The sequence below is a fragment of the Pteropus vampyrus genome, unplaced genomic scaffold (genome assembly GCF_000151845.1).
Source record: "Pteropus vampyrus isolate Shadow unplaced genomic scaffold, Pvam_2.0 Scaffold184, whole genome shotgun sequence".
Taxonomy (NCBI): domain Eukaryota; kingdom Metazoa; phylum Chordata; class Mammalia; order Chiroptera; family Pteropodidae; genus Pteropus; species Pteropus vampyrus.
The window spans coordinates 2618731-2644305 of record NW_011888965.1 but is presented as its reverse complement, the minus strand read 5'-3'; the positions used below and the strand labels follow the sequence as shown (position 1 = coordinate 2644305).

At 32.0% G+C, this 25575-nt stretch overlaps 1 pseudogene; it reads right to left on the bottom strand.

Annotated features, from left to right (window-relative positions):
* Nucleotides 1-5045: 5045 nt before the first annotated feature.
* On the bottom strand, nt 5046-5164 carry LOC111746335 (annotated as a pseudogene).
* Nucleotides 5165-25575: the final 20411 nt, after the last annotated feature.

Sequence of the window (25575 nt, the reverse complement as noted above, 5' to 3'; positions counted from 1 at the left end):
GCTGGCAAATGTTCTTGAAGCAAATGGGAAATAGATTAAAAACATAAGATTTTTTGTTAGATCATAAACAACGTTGTGAGGGTAGAATGGTTTTTAAAAGATTTATGCTGGAGAATAGCATTATAAATCAGAGGATGAAACAACAGTGGCTCCTAGACACGACTTGGCCTACAGAGATCTGTAGGCCTTGTGACTGAGGCGAGGGAAGAGAGAAAAATATTTGAACCCTAGTGTGAGCATGACTGGTCCTCCTGGCCTGCAAGAGGCCAGGAAGAAGTTGAAATAGTAGGTGAGTCTTCCCTAACTCTGAAGCCAGGAATGTGCAAGACTTACAGCCTATCTGCTTTCAAACCACTGGCCCCAAGGGATAGATAACACTTTATCTTTTAACACTAATGGGACTCCGATCATCTATAGAACTCTGACAGACATGCCTTGTCTCCAAAGAGCTGACAATGGATGACAAAGGGAAATGACAAATCCAAAGGACCCAGCACCAGGAAGAGATATATCACTCAAAACAAGTAGAACACATGCCCATAAAAAGAAAACTACAGAGTAATTAGCTAAATAAATAAATGAGTAGATACATTTAAGGAGAGAATAATGTCTATTGAGATTTTAATTGGGAAACCAGAAAATCAAAAGAACAAACACCTAAAGCTCAAAGCAGAAATGTAAACAGAAAGAAATTATGGGGAAAATTGTACAAGGCTTTGAAGATAGATTCAAGGTGATTTACTATGTAAATGAGTTCCAGAAGGCTATCAGAAATAAATAGAGGAGTGGCAAAAGTCAATCAAATAATAAAGAAAAATTTACTTGACCCGAAGAAAGATCTAAGCTCACAGACTAAAAGAGTTCATCAAATTCTAGCCCAGAACTGGTAAGAAAAGACACACCCTTGAGAATAAAGAGAAAATTTTAAGAAGTTTTCATTCATTTAAGAAATATTTATTAAACACCTACCGTGTCAGTCACTGTTCCATGCATTGGGGAACCGTTTTTCCTTCACTTAGCTGACATACTAAAATCCATTGTTCCTTTCTTTCTCTGTCATACCCTCAGGGAAAAATCCGATCCTGGATATATAGCTTCATCAACTTATTGCTTGTACCCATACAACTTAATGTGGCTGGAAAAAAAAATCAGATCATGGTGACAGGTTTCACTTTAAATTTATGACTACTAACTTGAATAGGTCCCCACTACTTCCCAATAATTCTAGTACACCTCTCCCAGATAACTATTGTACACTTCCAATTTTCTCAAACTTCCAACTCCCTACCTTCCTTAACTCTTCAGCTGTACACCTACCTCCTCATTAATAAAGAAAACTGAAGTAATCAGAAAATAATTTTCACAGGCTCCTGCTATTGTTGTGTAGATTAGCTTGAGGCAACAATGTCCACCAAGCACACTACCAGGAAAACTCTCCAAAAGACCACAGAACAGAAAAACTCACAGGAAAAATTAAGATTTTTTTCAATAGATCATGTGATCTATTGAATCAATTTTAAACAAAACGAGAAGCAACAGGAAAAGAAATCTGGCATGTCAATACACTTAGGATAGGATGCAAGCGATTGGATGAACCTGAAACCTCAGTTACATAATGTTCATATGTCTTATCTTTCTGTTGCATCAACTTTTCCCACTGATGTTGTGCTTATGAGGATCAGAAATGAGGTTTGAGAAAGGGGAAGGAGGAAAAATTTTAAGTTAAGTGTGCTTGGTCAATAGCTATAGCTCACTAATTATCTTGCTGAAGAACCATGGTTTTATCTTTGCTTTTTGGGCAAGCACATGTGGTGCCAGAGAGGAACAATACTGAGTAATATCAATGAATGGCCAATTTAGGGATGACATAGTTGTTAATCCCAATGGGGCATAATGGCATCTTATGATTTGATTTTTTCCATTCCTTTCTACCAAAAAGTAACATTCTTGTTTGATCTATCATATATTTCATTTATTCTATCTTTAACATGTCTATTTATCTTTAACATATCTCACTAACTTTTTACCTATATTTAACACATCTTTGGAATTCTACCTATATCTCACAAGCTTCGTGTTTACTCATACTTACCATACAATATTAACTTTGCATTCTGTAAATTAATTGTTTCCTTCTTATCTGTAATTAAATACTGTCAAAAACTGTCAAAAGATTAGATTTCATACTATGTTCAAACTAACCAGTTAGCTTGTTACAGCTTCTTGTGGCAGAAGATATGAGACTTTTGATCATAAATAAAGGAGAGTTTGTTCCCACAGCAATGGGAGTATCCACTGTAACATCATTTTCTTATACCAGTTGCCCGAGTGCCAATTCCAACAGGGCAATGCAACAAGAGCCAGGTGAAAGCCACATATGTAATCAGTTGCTTTACAGGAGAGAAAACTCCTATAATGCAATTATAATACAAAATATTATAATACAAAATTATAAAAAGTTTGAAGAACCAGAACTTTTTATAATGGTCGGCAAGCAGACTAGTCTTTTGTCCCAGAGGAACACATTATCTTTATTATACTGGAGAAGAAATAATATTCTCTTTGTTCTGGAGAGAGTATTATCTCTTCTCAAGGTTATATACTTTACAACCATCCTCGAAAATATGCATCTGTTCTCAAGATATGCAAAAACAAGGAATACTCTTGGAGAATTATCTCCCAGAAAAACAATTTGTATGAGTATTACTGATCCTATTTGTCCTCATCTTTTGTAACAGAATTGAATATTCTCAACTAATGCATCAAAACACATATTACATTACCTGCATCTACATCCTACATCTGTGCCCGTATACTCTCCCTTTACTCCCTAGACATAGATGAACTATCCATACTCCTACATAAGGCCAGCAACCTATTTCTCAATCTATGTCTGTTGACTCAATTTACTTCTAATGACTCTCCCATGGTGTTAACTTTCACTCTATTCTGCATCATCAATTAATTCTTGCTCCTCTGGATTACCATTATCAAAACCACAAAACTACTGTATGTCTTAAGTCAAAAAAAAAAACAAACCTTGAGTTCACATTTTATTTAAAGGCATCCTTACATCAAAACTCTTCAGAGAGCTATCTATACTTTTCTCCAATATGTCTCTAACCAAATTTTTCTTTAATTTTTTGAGTGTATTTAAAATAGTTACTTTAAAGTCATTTGCTAAATCCAACATTTGGGCCCACCCAGAGTCAGTTTCTATTGACTGTTTTTTTTTCTTGAGTATGGGTTATATTTTGCTGTTTTTTTTTTTTTTGCATATCTAGTAATATTTTGGCAAAAATTGGATATTTAAATAATATAGAATCTTTTTATTTTTAAAAAATTTTTCTAAGGACTATTTGTTTTGTTTTATTTTAGTAACTCCTTGGATTTAAACTGTAGACTCTGTCTCCTCCAATATAGCCAGTGATGTCTCCAATCATTTTTTTTTTTAATTTAGTCTACCTTTTAAGGGGTGACTCCTTTATCTGCACAGCTTAGTGGTCAGAAGTTTTATTTAAATATTTTGAGCAGAAGTTTTGGGCAGAAGTTTTATTTAAATATTTTGAGCCTGAAAGGCATCAACCCAATGCCAATCAGTCTCTGAGTGGGTTCAGGAACGCATTCAAATTTGATGTCAATTGTCAAGTCTTCCACAGCGTTAACTTTTTGCTGGACTATACATGTATAATTTTCCTTTCGCCAGAGATATGTGGAGAGCTTATACTTTTCATCTATTGCTCTCTCATTTGTAGAATATTTCCATTAAATTCTGGCTGGCCCATTACTCATCCCAACTAGGACTGCAACCTCTGATAGCAAAGCTATGGGGTTCATTCATTTTTTCTAACCTAGTATACCATTTTTCGCCAGAAAGTCAATGAGATTTTACTCCCTCTTATCCATAATTAAGTCTTTTTTTCTGGCATCAAGTGTTTTGGTTTTCATAAGTCACCCCTGACTGTTAAAATATTATCAATTTTGTTGACCAAGCAATTTGGTAGAGAAGTGAGGAGGAGAGTCTCCCCAGGCAAGGAGACCATAATACTCTCCTTGTTTTTACTAAAAGTCTTTGCAATTTTTCAAGGAAAAAAAAAACATTTTTCAATTCATTGTTAGCCATTGCTCTATTTCCAGTGCCCTGAAAGTTTGTTTTGACTATTTTGTCCAGTTTTATACTTGTATTTTGCAGAAAGAAATCATCAACCCCTTTATATTTCCATAACCAGAAGTCCTTCGAACATTCTCTTCAACAACTTTAATTAGGATTTTGCCTCCACTACTCCACCAAAATTTGCCAAAGTCACCAATAGTCACTACGTTGCTAAATCCAATTTTTAGTCCTAATCTTTCTTCACTCATAAGCAATATTTGACATGATTGGTCACTTTTTCCTTCTTTAAACACTTCACTTGGTCTCCTGGGCAATAGTCTCCCTTTTAAAGATTCTCTTTCATCATTGGATATTTCTTATGTGTCTTCTTGGCTGGTTCCTTCTAATCTTCATGACCTTTAAATATTGAAAGACCAAAGTGTTCAGTCCTCAGATCTCTTACTTTTCTATCTACCCTCACTGCCTAGGTGGTCTCATTTTATCTCATGACTTTGAATAAAGACTAGACATTGAAGATCCTCAATTATTATCAATTTTCTCAAACCTGGAAAAGTGAAGAAAATGAAAAATAAGAAACAATAATATAAAATAAAATTTTTACAATAAAGATGATTGCAGTGAAATCAAGCATATCAGTTACTACATCTTATATTAAGTGCAAATGGAGTGACAAGTGGATAACTGGAAAACACCAAAATAAGTAAGAGTAACATTATTAAAACAATAGAAAGTAGAATTTAAATTTAAAAGCATCAAGCAGAGTAAAGAACATGGATATTTAACACAAAAGGTGAAATTTACAAAAAAGTATCAGTCATATAATTATTTATACTGAAAATTTTACTTTTTTTTTTTTTAGGCAAGTCAACCCTTGGTTGACCTCACAGATTACAAAGACCTTGTCAGCTTACAATCCCTTTTTTATTTTTTATGTCTACAGCACCTGGTCTTCCTAGGTGGTTTCCCATCCAATTACTAACCAGGGCCTACCCTACTTAGCTTCCAAGATCAAATGGGATCAGGCTTATTCAGGGTGGAATGGCCATAGAAGAAAAATTTAAATTTATTAAGCAAAAGCTTGCTATAAATTTAAGAAGAAATTGGTTAAAAATATGATTATGGTAAGAGATATCAATACATCTCCTTCAGAGGCAACATACTTAATATGTCAAAAATGAGTTAATCCTATATTATCATATTATAATGCATTTCATTACATGTAACATATATAGAACTTCTCCCTCAAATAGTTTTTTCCACATTCATTAAATATTTTTAAAAATTATGTATTTACCCCAAAATACAAAATTTAACACCTTCAAAAATTTGACATGTAAGCTACATTTTCTGTCATAATCCAACAAACTAAAAGCAAATTATAAAACAAATTATAAAAAGATAGCCAAAAACAAAATAAAAAATATTAAACACATGGAAATTAGAAAAGACAATCCTAGATGACATTTGGGTCACAGAGGCCATTCAACTTGAAATTGAAATCATTTGGAATAAACTGAAAAAAAAAAATTCATATTGGTACTCATGGCATACAGAGACTTCTATACTTAGAAGAAAATATATAGGCTTAAATCTTTTTTGATATTAAAAACAAACTATAAAAATATATGTCCTTATTTTTTATTAAAAGTATTTGAAAAACTATAAGATAAATCTATAAAGTAATAAGTAGGAATTAATAGACAAAGCTGAAATCAGTACATTGGAAAGCCAAAATATATAAATAAATAAATAAATAAATAAATAGAATTTTTAAGAAAAGATCAATAAAATAGTTAGCTATCTTATAAGCATAATTAAGAAAGAGAGAGCAAATATATAATATTATAATAAATGAAATATAACCAGATACAGAAGAGAGTAAAATATTACAATTCTCTTCTACAGAGAATTCAACACACAATTCCAAGGCAACAAATTTTAAAATGTAGAGAAAAATTAATGATATTCTAACAAAATATAATTTCTAAAAATGACCCTCAAATAATGAGAAAACTTAAATAGACTAATTATGATAGATTGAAAATGTGATTCGAGAACTCTCATTGTAAAAGGCAGAAGCAAATTGAATCAAACTCAAGTTTTATCAAATCTGTAATGAACAGATTATTTCAATGTTATTTAAACTATTTCCAGAGAAAAAATGAAAAATTATTTATTTTATGAAGCCAGCATGTTTACGACCAATGCTATCATAAACCTTATATGCCAACCTCAGTGTGAATATAGATGCAAACTTTCTGACTAACATATTATAAAATATAATTCAACAATGCATTAAATTAGAATATCCTGTAGCCTATTAATGTATATTCCACAAATGGAAAGAGTTGTATAGCATGAAATCTGTCTGCATACTTTATTTAATAAGTTAAAGGAAAATAGCTACAGTATTATATCAACAAATGCTAAAAAGTTATTTGATAAAGTTCAGTAGTCATCTCTAGTAAATTATCTAAATAAAATAGCAATGGAAGAAAACTAATTAAGTGTAATAAATACTATCAAAAACCTCAAGCAAATATTATCTCAAATATTATCTCAAATAGTCAGACCCTAAAACCAATACAGTTAAAATCACTAAAAGATCAAGTTTTTATCATTTTCAGCATTGTCTTGGATATTATATCAACTGCACTAAGGTGAGACAATGAAATAACTGATATAAACATCAGAAAGGAGATAAAATGATTATATATTTGTTTATGTGAAAAACTAAGTATATTTTATAGAAGAAAAACTAAAAAGAGAATACAACGAGTTGCTTGAATAATATATAAATATACGAATGTTAAGTGTAGTTGTTATTCTAGTAATAACAACCCAGGAAAAAACAATGGGAAAAAATATTCTACTCACAATAATTAAAATACTATACAAATGGAAATAAAAACAAAATAGAAGAACCTATATGAAGAATAATCATAAACACATATAAGAATTCAAAACAAGTTTGGAGCAAATATAATAAAATTATCAGTTATCCCAAAAATAATCTCTAAATTAATATAATTTCAATTATAATTCCAACAATGTTGTTGTTTCATAATTGAATGAAATTACCTTAAATTTTATAATAAAGATTAAATGATAAAGTGTAGCCAAAAAATTATGGACAAAGATTGGTTGATCCTTACTTTATAAAAAAGTATACTATAAATCCACTTTAATCAAATCAGTATAATCTTGGTATAGGCATACACAGGTAGATCGATAGAACACAATGGAGAAAACTAAAATAGATTGTGGTATATATGAGAATTTGAAATATGACAAAGGTGATATTTTAATCCTTTGAGAAAAGGATGGATTTTGTCATAAATGTCACTGGCATAAATAGTTACCTATCTAAAAGGAAATAAACTTGAAACCCTCAGATAAAACATGAACAAAACATTAATAAACTTCATATTGTTTAAAGATTTAAATATGAACAATGAAACAATAAAAGTCATGTAAGCACATACAGGAGTTTATAATGTCTAGGGCCCGGGGAAGTAATCAGCTTCTTAACCCAAACTTGAAACTTAAGAGTTTTAAATTTTAAAAAAAGGTAGACATATTAGACCATATAAAAATGTAATACTGTGGAAAAACAGTGATAATACATATGTGTAGTTTATATATAAAGAAAAAGCTGTTCCCATAGTTTGCTGGAGAAATTATGAATTAATTGATGAAGATTTTTTAGAAGCATTGTAAATTTACTCTTCGATCTAGAAATCTCAAATTTTAGAAAATATAAACACAAAAATAAAAACACTAGTAGATAAAGATTATATATAAGGATGCATGTATTATGGAATTATGCATAATGGCATAAAAATGAAGAAGTGAATATCTGTCAATAATAGCACTACTGAATAAATTATGTTACAGCTTCAAAATAGAATCTTTTGCAGACGTTACAAAAGAATGAATCAATTCTGTATCCGCTTTTTTTGAGGAATTTCCATAAGTTGTATTTGAATATGAAAACTAAATGTAGAATATATCTAGGAGTGGGACCCAGGAATCTGCATCTTACAATTGCCCAATGAAGTTTGAGAATTATTCATAATTATTGTGGCTGAAGAACTACTTCACTGGATGAAATTAGAATTGATCAAGTCTTGTACATAAATAGTTCTTCTGCATTTTTTAACCCAAACAAATACATCCTTACTTTGATGTTGTTAGTCTTTTAAAATCTACACTAATATTTCTTTTATAGGTGTTCAACTTTTAACAACTTCTTACCTCTCTTCCAGAATGACCACTTGCTAAAGAGTCAGGTAGCACTTTTCCAAGAGAGCATGTTTAGATACCATAATTGAGTGGAATATTCTTGTGCACACTCTCATTCAAATCTTTCTTAAGTGTCAAGGTTGAGACTGTAATACAATCAGCCTTCCAGTGCTATGATTCTTGGATCTCTTTCTGTGGATTATATGTTTATTTTAAATAAATGCTTACCATCCCCATCCTGCCACATACAAAATAAACCCACACAACATTCAATAGCACTGAACCATTAGGTAATATTTTTAAAGCCTACCTATGTCATTCATTGCTTTAATAAATTTTATTTAGCACTGATTTTATTCAAGTATTATACTAGTTTCCTGGAATACGTAATGGTAAAAAAAAAAAAAATAGACATGGTTCCTGCCTCCTGAATCTTAGAGACTCATGAAGGCAGACAGCATATGTGTATAAATATGTGTAAATAAATCTCATAATGTTTTGATTATTAGATTTTTTTTACATCTCTGAAATGTAGATGTATCTTACAATTTATTATGTATCATGTATTATAACTTAATTGGAAACATTTTTTTATTTGTTTTTAGTGATCCATAAAATAATGGTGCATCTTACAATTGATGACATCTAAGATTCAATGAAAGTAGATATGTATTTACAAACCAGTATATGTATTATGAATTTAAAAAAAAGAAAAGTAAGATAATGGACCTACCAAGGAGGGATCAGACAATGTTTTCTTTTAAGTTTCCTTTGCTAGATTTATACTTCACCAACTTCTGCTACAGTCAAACATATGTTTTCTTATCCTCAGAACTTTTAATTCAATCCAAGAAAAACACCAGGAGTATACCAATCTTTATGCTTGTTTTCAAATTTTACCTTAAAGGTTATGAACTACAATATATCTTGAACTATGGTAGTGGAGGTGTCAATGAGAATAAGTGGGTCAATTTACTAAGTATTTAGGACACAGAGTCAATGGAAGAGATTGTATGTGAGAGATAACATGTTCTAATATGGGTTAATTGGTATGAAACCACAAGGACATATGAAAAATAATTGATGAAGATTTAGTAGAATAACAAAAGCTAATTTTACAGGGTAATTTCAAACAGCACAGTTGTCAAATTATATATTATATAAGAACAGAAACTAAGACTTTTAAACTCAGTAAATTCACATACTATATAGAATAAAGTTATGTACAAGTTAAGTATGTTTTAGATACCATGTAAAATGAAGCAAATGATCAATATACCTGAACAATCTATAATTTGGATCAGCTATTTAATCTATATAACTAGTTAATAGTATTGATGGTAACTAGAAAGAAATATTTATTTAATATGTTTTTTTAACAAGGAAATTTCAAATCCAGTGAGAAAAAATATTTAGCCTCAAACAATGGCAAGATAGTGTTTTAAATATTTAAAGGCAACAATGCATTTTATTGCTGAAGAAGTAGAATTACTATAAGTTATTTATAATGGTAAGACCAAATAAACATTTTTGAAAGGACTATCATCCATTGTATTATCACAGTTGATATAGTATCTAATGTTTTGGAACCAATGATAAGCAATCCTTTCTGCTTATATATTAAATGCTTTTTAAGATTTATTTAATTCATTATCTCCATGATGTTAGGAAGTGACCAAGATTTTATTCTTAATTTTATAGCTACTAAAAACATGTCTAACACATAAAATAACTCACATGAGAGAATGTGCGTGTTGTCATCGGAGATGTTGGATCACCACCTGGCAAAGATGTTATTGAGAAATTTAAGCACTGGGCTAGTGAAATATATATATATATATCACTAGCCCAGTGCTTAAACACACACACACACACACACACACACACACACACACCCCACTATGTGTGTGGGTATATATATATGTGTGTGTGTGTGTATATGTATATATACACACACACACACATATATATATATATACCCATATATATACACACACACATATACATGTATATTTATGTATATATATGTATATACATATACATGGAACTATTATCTTTATATTGTTAGTCTTAAAAATAAAAACTCTTGAAAATATGGTGGTTAAGCTTATAATGGACTAGCTCTGAGCAAGATTGTGATTTTAACTGCAAGTAGAAATAAATGTGAAATCACAAATTGCATGCTTGATTTCTACCATGAGTTTCCCTCTAGTGATTGCTGCACAAATAAACACTCATTTGGAGAAGCTTGACCACATAAATGATACATTCTAAATCATGAGAATCATAGCCTTATCCATTTAGTCAATAGACTGTTTCTTTAAACACAGAGAAAACAGGGCTGACTCTGTTGCAGTATTTATAACTAAGGAACTGATTCACTCTACCATAGTCTGACTTGGGCAGAATGATAAACAAGAATGCTATTATTTTGCAGGGCAAGAAGACATGGCCCAATTTAAAAATAACTCTAACTTTTTAAGGAGCACTTGAATAGCATATGTCATTGGCCAAAACATACACCAAATTATTATGAACAAATTTTAAATACCCATATTTTAACTGATATATCAGTGAGCATGAAGTATAAATTTCTTAGTTTAGGTGTGTGTATATTCTTTGTGGTGTATTGTATTTATTCTTACATACCATAATCACTGAATGCAGTTAGTATATCAATTTAAATTTTACTCAAGCTGCAGGTAACACTACTAAGCTGGCAGTTTGACATCTGCATTGAATGTATCTGTATGCATAAAATATAATTATCCTTGGAAGTTGAACAATATGTTCTCATTAATGAATGCCAACATATGAGGTTTATATTATTTTAGATGTATTTTAGATGTAGATGTATTTTAGTCCATACTCAAGCAAACATATTCATAGTTTCTTCTCTAATTTTCTGAAGTATACACTGCCTATTTTATACAACACAATGTCAACATATTTCCTTGGGCAAATAATTAAAGGAAACTTGAAATCTTTAGGCACAAAATCAAATGACAAATATCAAAGCAAACACAGAAAATATACATAAGTCAAATTTTAAATAAACAGATGTATGTGTTCTCCTTTTTTGATAAGAAAAAAAGAAAACATTTATAGTCTTTCTGTAAAATATATTTGAATTGCTGTTTTTCCTTTCTGCTGACAAAATAGATTAGTCTAGGTGATTTTTGTCCATAAAAGGTTTTGCACTTTTGACTCAGCAATTAAACTGCTACCAAATTATTCTTTTTACCAACATTCTCCTTGTCAAATTTAGAGATAAATTGGCATTTGTCATTTGGGTTCTTTCTCACTTCACAGTCCCCCCATCATTTGCCCCTTTCATCTTTCCTTAAGAAAAAGTATCCAGTGGTGGAGAGATTTTTCCTTCCTGTGCCTACCAGTAATTTCTCCTTGCAGATAATGTGAAATACATTTTTAAATAATGCTGATAGGTTCAAATAAGAGAAAGGAGGCAGGCTACATTCAATCTAATTCAACATCATCTCTGTTGGTTGCATTTTTAGAGCCAGTATCCTTAGTACATGTCTAATTTTAACAATAGGTACGAATAAGACATATCAAGATAATGCAGTGAAATTTAAGCAAAAGAGATGAGTCCTTTAAACCCGTGACATGTGTTTTATTTAAACTACTCATTTGGAACATATCCTTTGGTTCAAAATCAAAAACATGTGCTTATCTGAAGCCCGATCATCTTTCCTTGAGGTGTCTTCCTTTCACCTGCGTACTGTTTCCTTATTGCCACAAAATAGATTGAAGGGTCAGTAGGGCCAAGCTGAAGTATGACATCAAAGTCATGGAAGGTTTAGTGAGAGATGGCCCTGATGTCCCATACTCTTCATCTAGCTTACTGGATATTTATTAAAGTCACAACTGAGGCAGAGCACCTCTGAGAAGGAGATATAAACATTATTAATTTTAGTGTTCCTCGTGGCTTTTGCAGTGTGTCTCACATAGGATATAGGAGATGCTGAATAAATGATTGTCATGAATGAATTAATTATAATTAACAAGTAAATAAATTGTTAATAAACCCTAAGAGGGTTATATATGTCTAAATAAAAATTGGATACTTTTTTTTTAGCACTTACTGAGAGAGTAGCCAGAAGGATGGTTACAATACCACCAGATAAGATTTCCACCCTTAGTGGATAAATCATTTGCCTCTCCTGGGTTCTCAAGAGGGCATAAATATATCCTAATACAAATTATAAAGAACAGAAAGGAAATTTTCATACTAGTGCTCACAGGCAATAGTTTATACAGGTGCTGGGGCATTTAGATATGGTTTTCTATAGATCTTGTCAGATATCACCAACTCATTCAAAGAAGCACAAATTTAAAGAAAAACAGTTAAATCAATGCTTGCCTTAGTGAAGCAGAATAAAATAGCAATGTAATGCACCAGATTGGATGATCTAGCACCATATTGTCCAGAGGCTAGAGTTAAACAACACAGTTAAGATGTTTCTTCTCTCCTGCCCACCCAATGACTAATAAATTTGGCAGTTATTCCATGGCCCTGACTCTTTAGCTCATATTATATAGATATAGCCATAGACTAAACTGGCCCAGGCAGATTTGAAATGCTCACTCAGCATGTACTTCCCAAATGCTCTGCTTTAAGCCACATTTCAATGAAAAGAGAATATATATCAAAATTTTCTCTGTTTTAACATTTATCTGTTAAAAACCCAGCTTAATGCACGCACAAATAATATATATCCAACTTTTTCCTACTAGATTTTGGAAAATGCTATTAATGTCCTTTATGTCACATATTAAATGTTAATTATTTCCTTTTTTCCCAAATGAATTATAATCCAAAATACGTTCACACTTTTGTGCTTCAACAGATAAATTACATTTAGCATATCTGATAATCTGATGGCAGGAGTAAAAAGCCTCAAATTAAGCAGTCTTAAAATAAGGATGTGTTTTAACAAAACATAATTATTAGAAATGCTAAAATGCTGAAAATAATGTGGGCTACAGAATTTACCTCAAAGGAAAAGTTACATAATAACAAATTTGATTAACAGACAATAAAAACACCAAATCCTGAATGAAAATTTAGACATATCTACTGTTTGTATTACTTTCTCAAATGGCGGCACATTATACTGTTCAGAATTAAAATATAAAGCATTCTCTGATTGCAAATAAGCATACAAAGTTTTTCCTCTAATTTTTAGGGTGAAATTATATTCTTATTCTTCTGGCTACTATAGACATAGTTTCTAGGGACCCAAGAATGGATCTTAATAAATTCATAATTTATAGAGAATAAATAGAGTTGTGCTTCTTTTCAATACCCTTGTCACTGGATCCCTAATTGAATAATAAAAAGTTAAATGCATTGTTGGAATAGTAGAACTTTTAGATCCCTTCCAACCCCAATACTAGATATATGCATGATTCTTATAACATCCAGATTTGACTTGCTGAATAATGTTGGAGAAATATGAAGCATAGAGATGAATCTCACCTCTCTTCATAGAATTCAAGTTTAGTACTTAGAGGTTAAAAAGAAATTCTATCACGCATAAGGAAGAACTTAAGGAGACCAAATGATACACATCATTAAATGCTTTACTTTGGTTTCAAGTAGCTTCTCTAGAGAAAAATATTGCTTGGGAGTATTAATGGTGCATGTACTCCTAAGGAGAGCAGAGTTCATTGCCATTAAGAAATTTTCGAAGGTGAAAATTAGAGTATTGAACAAATGAAAATATTGATTAAGCAACCAAAGGAAAAAGATGGGATCTTAGGATATCTTAGTAAATATTCAAGTGCTTAAAAATGTTTTGAGGGGACTGATAAAAATAAATGCTTAATAAAAATTATCTTTGGAGATGAGAACATTGTATCTTAATTGAAAAGACTTTGAACCTACACAACTTTTACCTTCCAAGAATTTAGCTAAAAGTAGTTCAAAAGGAAGGGAATTGGTATTTTAATATCCAGTTTGAGAAAGAGAAGGATAAATTATGAAAGGAGAATTAACTTTGCCATGATATGATAAAAATTTCAAGGGTCATCAGTGTTCATATTTTAGCACATCGTGATGCATACTCAATTATGTCTGCCAAATTTTATCCAGAAATAAGTAGATCCTATTCTCTGAAAGTATTCTCTGAAAGGGAAACCTCTTATGTGACAATATCTGTGTAATATTTTCCTAAGAATTATACTAGATGTAAATAGTAATTGAGCTCCATGTGAATGTATGTCGGACCTTCAGAAATAGAATAATGTCAATTACTATCTTTGCTATATATAACAATCTTAAGAATTCTCTTTATCGCCTTCGTTCCTGTCATATTAAATTAAGACTTAGATGAGAGGCCTCACGACTCCCCTCAGTAATAAAGGAAGGCAGGACAATAGAAAAATACAAAATCCGAACAATAGTGGAGGCAAGTGCTAGGGGAACACTCCCAGCAAGAGGCTGAATTTGAAAGTGCATTTAGCTGAATAAGGTAATATACAAAAAGCACAGAAGTTTCAATACCAATTAAGGAAATATTTGAGAACCAAAATGAAAAAAGCAGGATCCAGATAGCTAGGTAGGGGATTAAATCAGAAACTTTATAGGAAACAGTCTTCAGAATTCTAGGCAGGAAGAAAAATAATGTCCAAGAAATCTATCTGTAAGTAAATGAGTTAGTAGACAGGATAACAGGTTGAAATCTAGGTGTAGAGAACAAAGATCTATAGGACTGGTCTAATGCTGAGAGATAAGGAGAGCTGAAACTGGGCACCTCTAGCTTTTGAGTTCGATTAATATAAAGAAGATGAGGAGAGCAGTAAAAGATTCCATAAAATAGTGAATAGATACTGATTAGCAGGAGTTGATGCTATTTGAATATTTCAACTGAATACTATATAATATTTAATGTACCTAAATATATATTTAATGTATATTGGGCACCCTAACATATACTAAAATAAACATCTGAGAGTCCACCACCAAACCTCATTGTTACAAGTTACAAAAACCATTGACTCTACTTGCGTACTTCTTCCTATTTTAACCCCTTACCTTTCTCCGAAGGTAATAACTCCATTTGCAATTTTAGTTTTATTATTTACTTGCTTTTGAAAATAGATTTATCATATATTTATGTATTCTAAAACAATACAATTTTTATTTTGCTTAATTTCTAGCTTCATAAAAGTGAAATTATACTATATAATCTATAATGACTTGAATTTTTACTATTTTTCTAAGATTTATATAATTTTGTGCGTGAACTGTAATTTGTTTAGTGCTGTATGATATTCTATTTTTTCAAATTACAAAAACTTATCCATTTTCTTAGCAACATTAACAATACTATGAATATTTTCTGCACAGTTCTAGTGAACATGTGCAAGAGTTCTTCTAAAACCTACTCCTAATTTGGAATTACTAGGCCATAGAGTATACAAATATTTAACTTTACAAGGTAATGCCTGTCAATGCCAAACTGACCGAGAAGGGAAAATTTTCGGTGGTGAGAAATCCCAGTTGAAAGAATGCACGAGGGGCTGACATGAGAATGAAATGGTAGGCACCAACTTTATTGCGAAGAGTGCACTTCTATTGTGGGGAGTGCAGTTCTATTGTGGGGGAAACGCTTCTGCTCCTGCTCTTCTTCTGCTCTCTAGGGGACCACATGGGCTTTATATATGTCAGAGAACAATAATGGCATTCTGCCACACATGTGTGATACAATAAGCTGAATCATGCTTACATATGTTAGGTGCAGGTGCCCTAGTACACTAAAGTACATTCTAAATCCGGGGTCTTATTCCTAGCCCCAAGCCTGGATCACACCCAGACATGGAACAATCCAATCCTGGGGCCCACAATGCCGAATTGTTTCCCTAAGTAAGTGTCAAATTTACTCTTCCTTCAGCAGATTCTAAATGTTTACATTGATCCTTATTCTTGCCAACATTTAATATTGATAATCCTAATTTCTTCAGATGTGCAAAATGCTAATTAATTGTATTCTTAATTTGTATTTCTCTGATTAGCAATAAGACAAACATATTTTCATGATTTTATTCTCCATATTTGTTTCATCTTCTATGAAATTTCTATAGTAACTTTTCCCCTTTTAGTTATTGTGATTTTTACTTACTGATTTGTAGTATTTTCTAAAAATTATATTCTACATATTAATAATTTTATAATTATATATATTGTCAATATATCATCTCAATTTCAGGCTTGCCATTTCACTCTTAAGAATGAACAGAAGGTCTCATTTTTAATGGAGTCTGATACTTTGATCTTATCTTTTCTGGTTAGTGATTTTTACATTTGTTAAAAAATCCCCACACTAAGTTTATAAAAATATTCTTCCATATTTTTTTCTAAAATCTTGTTTTACATTATTTTACAAGTGAGCCAATGGAGGGAGTTAAATTAAATAAAATAGGATAAATTAAATGATTCAACAAATCCCCTGAGCAGTTACAATGTTGGAGGTATTATACTAGGGGCTGGGTCTTTCATTGCCTCAGTTATAGTTACCTCTTTATGTACAGTACTTCTGTTTAACCCTATGCTTTCCCACATATCAGACACTTGCACTGATAATTATGACCTAGAGAGTGTTAAAAAGAAATAACAGACCCCACATGAAGTCACTTGTAGAAAGCCCCATCAAGACTTAATAACTAATCTAATTGCAGTTTCATCCTTTACCAGGAGTGGAATTTTAAGCCAGTCTGGAATGTTCTGATCAATACTAGTAAATTAATGTCCCTGATAACACCCCCTGCCTTCCCCTAAAGGAAGGTGACCTTATCTAAAATAATCCACTCTTTTAACCTCCTTGTCCCACCCTCCTTCTGCTGTAAAAATCTTGCTTTTTTTTTTTGCAAAAAAAAATTAAAATATACTGTCTTCAAAGTCTTTCATTCAGAGTACTACACATTTTTTTCTTGTAGATTCATCTTCTAATTCAGCATCACTTTTTCCTTTTAGCTACAATCTTTTTCCACATATAATATGATGCCTTTTAATTTTTTAATTTATTTTTATATGGTGACATTGATTAACAAAGTCCATCTAATAAGTTTCAAGTGTTTTTTGTACAAATTCTTGAGCTCTCTACTATTTGATAAATGGGATGCTTCCCAATTCATGAATCATTTAATAAAGCCAATTAGATCTTCAAATTTACTGCGTTGAATTTTTGTTCTTTAACAAGAATAATTAGAATAGATTTCTTAGATCCCAGGTACCATCATTTAATTGAATTGGATCTAGTGCTCTGGTTCTATTATCTATCATCATCCATATTGCTCCACAGCTAGGCCTTGACTTTCTTAGAAGCATAGGTTTCACAGAAAATTGAGACTTTTTTTTTTATGTAGAGTCGAGGCTATATATATGTAAAGAAAGTGACTTTCATAGTTTATAAAATATGCTTCATTAATATGTTTGTAAGGAGAGAAAAAGGACTGCATGGTAATTCAGAATAACAACAATCAAAAGACACTTTAGATTTTTCTAGATCCTTTATTTAGGATATTGTACTTGATGTCTTATTTTCTTTTCAAAGCCAATGAAGAAGCACTGCATCAAATCAGCAAGGTCATCACACCCTCTGAGCTCCAGGTGTTAGAGTAGGAAATATTTAGATGGCAAAACAATAAAAACAATCACAATGAAACTGGACATCTTTATTTCTACATAATTCAAAGGGTACTGCAATATTCTTTACAGATATTTTCTACTAAAATAAGAAGCACCACAATAAACATGTCAAGGTAGCTATCTCCCAGATAAAGGTAATGGCATATCTCAGAATTGTCTATTGTCCTAAGAGGTGACTTCAAGTTCTGGGAAATGGTGAACATTTCTTGTGAAATATTTATGATTTAGACTTAAATTATATTTTCTGTGGGTATGTTCTGTATATAAACTCAGAAGATGAAATAATTGCTTTCTTCCCAGAGAAGTTAGCATTTCTCTTTTCCATTTCTTTTCAAGTGCCTATTTGGCCTAGGAGCAGAAGAATACTTTGAAAGCTAAGTATATGTGACTTTGTGCTTGCTAATTAATATCTATCAAATCCTTTTAATAAACTCATTCTTCTATTGATTTCAAGATAACCTCAAGTTTCAGATGTTTATGAATTCAAAATTAAATTATAGGTCAGATCATTGCACCTATTCAGCTCTCTTAATGAAAAGACATTGGAGGGACTGTTTATGTTTGACTTTTGTAACTTTCAACACAAATACTTGCGGTTTATTTGTAATGCTGACCATTGTCATCCATATTCAAAGATACAATATTCAGAACTCACACTTATAAAATGGACCTGAAGTGGATGCTTTTTTAAAGTGACTGTAGGAAAACACCATCCTTCAGTCACACTCCACGGTTGGTGTTTTATAGGATTTGTGGATGGTAGAAACTGTCATTTGGGACCCATTGGCTATGTTTCAAAATGATCCACCTTTTCTCCTGCTGTTCACTGCCATCGTTAGGCCACATTGCTTTGAAAGCCAGGTACGTTGTATATTTATAACAATTTTTATCTCCCGCTTTGTGATTGGTCTGCTTCAGCTCAACAAACTTAGAATAGCTATAATCAACAGGATAAATAATAACAAATGTTGGAGAGGATGTGGAGAAAAAGGAACCCTTATACACTGCTGGTGGGACTGCAAATTGGTATAGCCATTTTGGAAAACAGTATGGAGGTTCTTCAAAAAACTAAGGATTGATCTACCATATGATCCATCAATCCCTCTACTGGGTATTTACCCCAAAGATTTGAAAACCCATATCTGAAATGATATTCGCTCACCAATGTTAATAGCAGCATCATTCACAGTAGCCAGGGCATGGAAGCAAGCGAAGTGCCCTATGATAGATGATTAGATAAAGAAGCTGTGGTACATATATACAATGAAATATTACTCAGCCATAAGAAGAGATGAAATACTGCCATTTTCAACAACATGGATGGACCCTGAGATAATCATGCTAAGTGAAATAAGCAAGATAGAAAAAGTTGACAATCACATGATATCGCTTATATGTGGGATATAAACCTAAAAGCAACAAATGAACAGGACAAACAAACAGAGACTCATGGACATCGACAAGAGACTAATGGTTACCAGAAGGTAGAGGGGAGGGAGGAGAGTAGAGGTAGACAGGGAAAAAAATTTTAAATAATTTATTCAATTAAAAAATAAATTTTAAAAAAATCTCTCGACACACATGTATACTAAAAACTCTTAGAAAACTAGAAATAGAAAATAAACTTCAATATAACAAAGGCATATACAAAAACATACATTTAACATAAAACTTTAAGATTAAACTCTTCTTTCCTAAAATTGGGAAGAAGGCCTGGAAGTCTGTCAGCATTTTACTAGAGGCCTTAGTTTTTTAAATAAGTCAAGGAAAAACCAAAGTATTAAAAATGAAGAAACTTAGCTGCCTTTATTTGTAGATGACATAATTTGACATGTAGAATATTCCGAGTAATCTACAAGAAGACTACTGGCTCTAATAGATAAATTTAGCAAGGTCACGTAGCATAAGGTAATATGCAAAAAGAAATATTTATACACTACCAAAAATTTAAAATAAAATTTAAAAATAACATTTATAATGGGATCAATAAGATAAAATACTTAGCAATAAATTTATTTAGATATGTTTAAGACATCTACTCTAAAACCTACAAAATTTTGCTGAGAGAAACTAAAGGAGACCAAAATAACTGGAGAGAGGTATCATTTTCATGGTAATCAGAAGACTCAATAGTGTTAAGATGTCAGTTCTCCTAAATTGATCTGTAGTTTCAATGTAATCTTAGTTTAAATCCCAGCGATTATTTTTTCCAAAATGAAGCTAATTCTAAAATATATGTGGAAAAGCAAAAGACCCAAAATAGCCAACACAATCTTAAAAAATATAAGAGAAAATTATAAGACTTACACTACCTGATATCAAGGCTTACTATGAATCTATAGCTATCAAGACAGTGTGGTAATAAGTTGAATACAGACAAATAGAACAATGGAAAAGAATAGAGATCAGATTAGAGCCACACTTATACAGTCTATTGCTATTTTAAGATGATGCCAAAGCAATTTCATGGGTAAACGAAAGTCTCTTCAACAAATGATTCCAGAAAAACTGGACATTTATATGAAAAAAATGACACACAGATCCTACTAACTCAAAAGATTTCCTTAATAGTATCCAAAAATTGCTAATTAAAAAATAAAACAAAATAGATAAATTAGACTTCAAGAAAATAAAAACAAAGAAATTTAAAGTCTTCGTCTCATCAAAAGATGTCAATAAAAAAATGAATAGGCAAATTGTTACTATTGGGGCGATCTAAATCCATCATTGCCCCAGTAGCACTGAGGGGTCTTCGGTTTTTTTCATCAACACAGTAAAGGATTACAGATCAGTGAGATTTAGAAAAAGTAGGATTTATTAAAGTACATTTCAAGAGAAAAACAGGTTACTTTGAAAAGTGTTGTAACAGCCCGGAAACAAAAGGTATGATTAAAGTATGCTCCAAGGGAGGGGGTGGTTACAGTGAAGAGGGCTGTAACCCCTTGGAAATGGAGAGGTCTGTATTACATTAGGGCTATGATAGGAGGTTACAAGGGTGCTGCTAAATAATTGGCACATGTGGTCATTTTGATTGACATTTGGCTGTTATATAACTCTGACTACTTCTCATGCAGATATTTAGAGTTCAGCCTGTTATAATTAGATTCATGAACTTCCAGGCATAGGCATGATATTATAATGAGGTGCGGTCATGGAGAGGTTAGTATAGGACTGATTGCACACACAGTTGTGGCCAGATTAAACCAGCTACTAGTTTATGGCTCCTCACTCCTTTGAACTTCAGTGTGTAGGGGTAATTTATAACCATAAAATGAGGGTTCTAGGGAGGTCCTAAGGAAGGCCTTTGGGAGGGGCCTTTATTTTTTTCTTCCACCGTTGCTCATGTGTACCTAACCACTTAACAAAATCAAAGACTGGATAAATATAGTTGTAACACATAACTAACAAATGGCTGAAATTCAAGTGCATTTAAAGGATGACTTCAATTCAGTAAGATAAAACTAAACAACTAAATGCAATAAATGGTCAAAATTTTTGAACAGACACTTCACAGAGAAAGTCATGCATGTGGCCGATAAGGACACAAAAGTGTTCAATATCATTAATCAACAATCAATACAAATTAAAAAATATGATGGAATACTACTACATACTCACCAAAGCTACTAATATTTAAAAGACTGACAATGCCAAATATGGACAAGCATGTGGGACAACTGACATTCTCAAACACTGCTGGTGGGTTTAGAAAATGTTAAACTACTATGACAATTTAGCAGTTTCTTATGAAGTTAAACGTATACTCTCCTTATGACTCAGTAATTTCATTCCAAAGAATGTACTCAAGAGAAAAGAAAATCTATATCCACAAAAAGTCTTATATAAAAATTTATAAGCAGAATTTATTTATAGCAAATTATCAAAGTAGGCAAAAGCTAGAAACAATAGAAATGTCCACCGATGGGAGAAAAATTAATTATATTTATACAGTGGAATTCCATGCAACAGTAAAAAGGAATGAACTTCTGATACATGGAATGACAAAGATTACCCTCAAAAACATGGTTATCAAACCAGTCACAAAAGAGTTCATGCTATGATTCTATTTACATAGAATTCTAAAACAGGCAGGCTAATCTACAGTGAAAGAAATCAGAAAAATTGAGTGTCGAGGATTGATGGGAACAAGGCACAATAAAAGTTGATTTGAGTGTTTGGGGTAATATATTTTATGGAGATAGTGTGTTGGTAATAGAGGCATTTGTCAAAATTGATTGACCTGTACATTTAAGATTTGTCTGTCACTCTATGTAAACTAGAACTCAATAGAAAAAAGGATCTGGAGCATGAAAAGGAGAAAGAGTTTGTGACGAGTATAAAGAATATAAAATAATAATAATAATAAATTAAACTAGAATTTGAAACCTCTCTACTTATTCCTAATGTGAGTTCACACATTTGAATACGCTATCAGAAGTACTTCTCTCTTTAGGATTAGAATTGAGATCAGGTTTAGATTTTTAATCCCAATTTTGTACTAAAATTTTAATTTCAAATAACATTTCTGGGGCAGAAACACTTGCCCATTAGTAAAACATGGAAGAACTGATAAAATATCCAGAAGGAAAAATATTTATTTTAATAATCAGAGAGCTGCTCAGTTTCTACAGAGGATCCTAAAACTTTGTCAGTATTGCATAAATTGTTTCATGTAGCTCAGTTTGGCTGGCGAATCCTTCTAATTTTAATAATTCCCAAGTGAAAATAAAATAGGATAGTCTTACTATACATATAAAATACATTTTTATTAGTTAATGACATTTGAAAAGATGAAAACTCAAAATATAACAATGCATTCTCCTCTACTAAGAATGAATGAAACCTGAATTTGGAACTCACAAAATGTTTCCAAGAATATGTTTAATATGTCAAGGCACTTTGAACCATGATAATATTCTAAATAATTTCCATCATAGTCATTGAACTAAATGTTTCCAAAAGAATTCATAATTCTGATGGATTGAGTAAGACCATTCTTACCAGCTTTGTTTATGTCCCAAAGTCCTGTTTGATTTTATGCGAAAATAGCAAGCGTACATTTTGCCACTTTGAGGAGGCTGAAATTGGAAGATGGTATGCACCATGCCATCAGAGACAAAAATATATTGTAGGAGAGCTTCACTACAGTAATTTGCCTTTTACACAGCATTTTATAGGATATGGGCAGCTGTCAATTATCAGCATCCTCAAATCTATTTGTTAATTTGTGATACTCAGTTAACGACTTGGAACTTTCATCCAACACTTTAAAAAAGACGAAGTGTCTTAGTGAGAAACATTTTTTATAGGATGTGGTTCAAATATTTGAAGAAGAAAAAGAGAAAGCCTGGAGTGGTAAAGTTTCTGCTTTCTTCACAGGGCCTCCCAGATTTGTTATTTCCATGTTTTCGGCAAGAGCTTAATTGAATCGCATTGTTTTGACTTTTCACTTTCAATTAACATTCTCTACAAAGTGTGAACTCACAAAGCCTAGCTTGGCAGTTTCATACTTAACAAGAAGTTTCTTCATTTATATTTTAAAATAATTTAAATGAAAATTCTGTAGGTATCAAGTTGTAGCTGAAAGAAATGAGTACCAACTGGATTGAACTTACTCTATTAGAGCAGGGTCCTTGAATTTAATTTGGCTAACATAACCCAACTCTCTCTTTCTGCTATTTAGAAATACATGCATTCAGTGTTTTGATTCTAAGGCACATAAAACAGGGCACACTCAGAAATACAATGTTGCCATATCTAAAACACCATTGGAAAGATTTTATTTGCAAAAATATGGACTTATTCCAGCATAGTTATTTCCTCTTAGCTTACTTTACACTATGCTATACATCAAGAAAATAAGACCTTGCATTTTCTACAAGCGAGTTATTATTGGTAAAGATGAGCTTTCTTTAGTTCTGGGAAATGTTAGATGGAGGCTCTTTAACCACACAGCTATACTTCATAAATAAGAAAAAAATATTTGATATGGTCATTCACAAGTTAGAGGATCATAAGATTCTTCAAAAGCAACTAGTTTTATCTTGTAAATGTAAAATAAATAAACCTAAACCTTGCCATTTACACTTACTAGCATCAATCACAGGGCTCTGAATTCTGACATAACATTCTGAATCTTTTTCTCCTTTTTACTGCTGGCAAGAGAAGCTACTACAATGGTATTGACTCAGTATATGTCTTCCAACCCTTTAGCAACATAGCTCAAGTTAATCGAAAAAGATAAGCTATATAGTTGAAGTTCTTAAAGAACAAAAATTCGACCAAGTAAATTTACGGATCTAATTGGTTTTATTGAACAATTCACAAATTGGGCAGCATCTCATCTAGTAAACAGAAAGATGCTCTGAGGAGTTGTACAAAATAACAGATTTTCTAGGAAGCAACTTGGTGGGACAAGGTACTAGCAAAATTAAAATATTGTTTCAGGCAAGGGCACCTTTCTTTGAGGTCTAGAAAGGTCTTATCAGCAAATTGCCTCAGTAGTATTGATGAGGAAATTCCAGACTGATTGATTTAAAATCACATTCTTGAGTAGGGCTGAAAGGGCAATTAAGTCATAGTTTGCTGTCCTTGGGGCAAGCAACTTCAACCTTTTTGTTTTGTTTGCTTTTCGTTTTTAACAACTCCTCCCTTTTGTTCAGACTCTGAGTCTAAGACATGATCAAAATGTAAGGTATTTTCGCTATTCTCAGCTACTTCTCTGTAGGTCTCAGGGCTTTTACTGATTCTCTGTGTAATATTCACAGGTAATAACAGTTTTTGCTTAATTCCTGTGGTACTCAAAGGTCATAGCTTCAGGTTCACAATTGGTGAACCTGAGTTGTCATTCTCTTTGTTCCTTTTTTGTCATTCCAGTCTTAGGGAGATCATTTATCCAATGGCCCTGACTTAGAACTTGCATTTAAAGCTTTTGAAAATATAGAGTGTGTCCAGGAGATTATTATGATAACTATAAACAAGATAATTTTCAGTATTTGGAGTATACTTTGGAGTCATAGTCCCCAAGACTCAAACCAATCAAAATCAAATAATTCGAAGAAAGACCCTGCTGAAGGAGTTACCTTTTTAAGCCAAATGGCTTGTTCAGTTATCTTATATAATTTAGTTTCAACTTCCCCAGGAGAGTTAACCCAAGTGCAGAAGATGGTGCTGGTCGTAGTTCAGATACCTCCTTATTCAGCTAAAAGATAATCAAGAGTTATCCTATTATCAAGACCAACTTTGGCCAGAAAGCCTAAAGATTTCGGGAGAGGAATCTATTACTTAAACAGTAGCTCTGGCAATATTTTCAAGAACTAAGGAGAGATTCCTGATTATAGCCACATTTGTACTTATTTCTAATCAGGGAGTAGGGAATGCCTACTGATAGGTTCCTTCTAGAATAGTTATGTTACTGGAGAGTGGGGTCCTCTCCCGGTGCATTGTCCAGGTTCTTGATGTGTCGAACAAAGAATTGAGCAAGACGCCGAAATACAGTAGAAAAGAAAAGTTTATTAGAAGGTAAAGTACACTTCCAGATGTG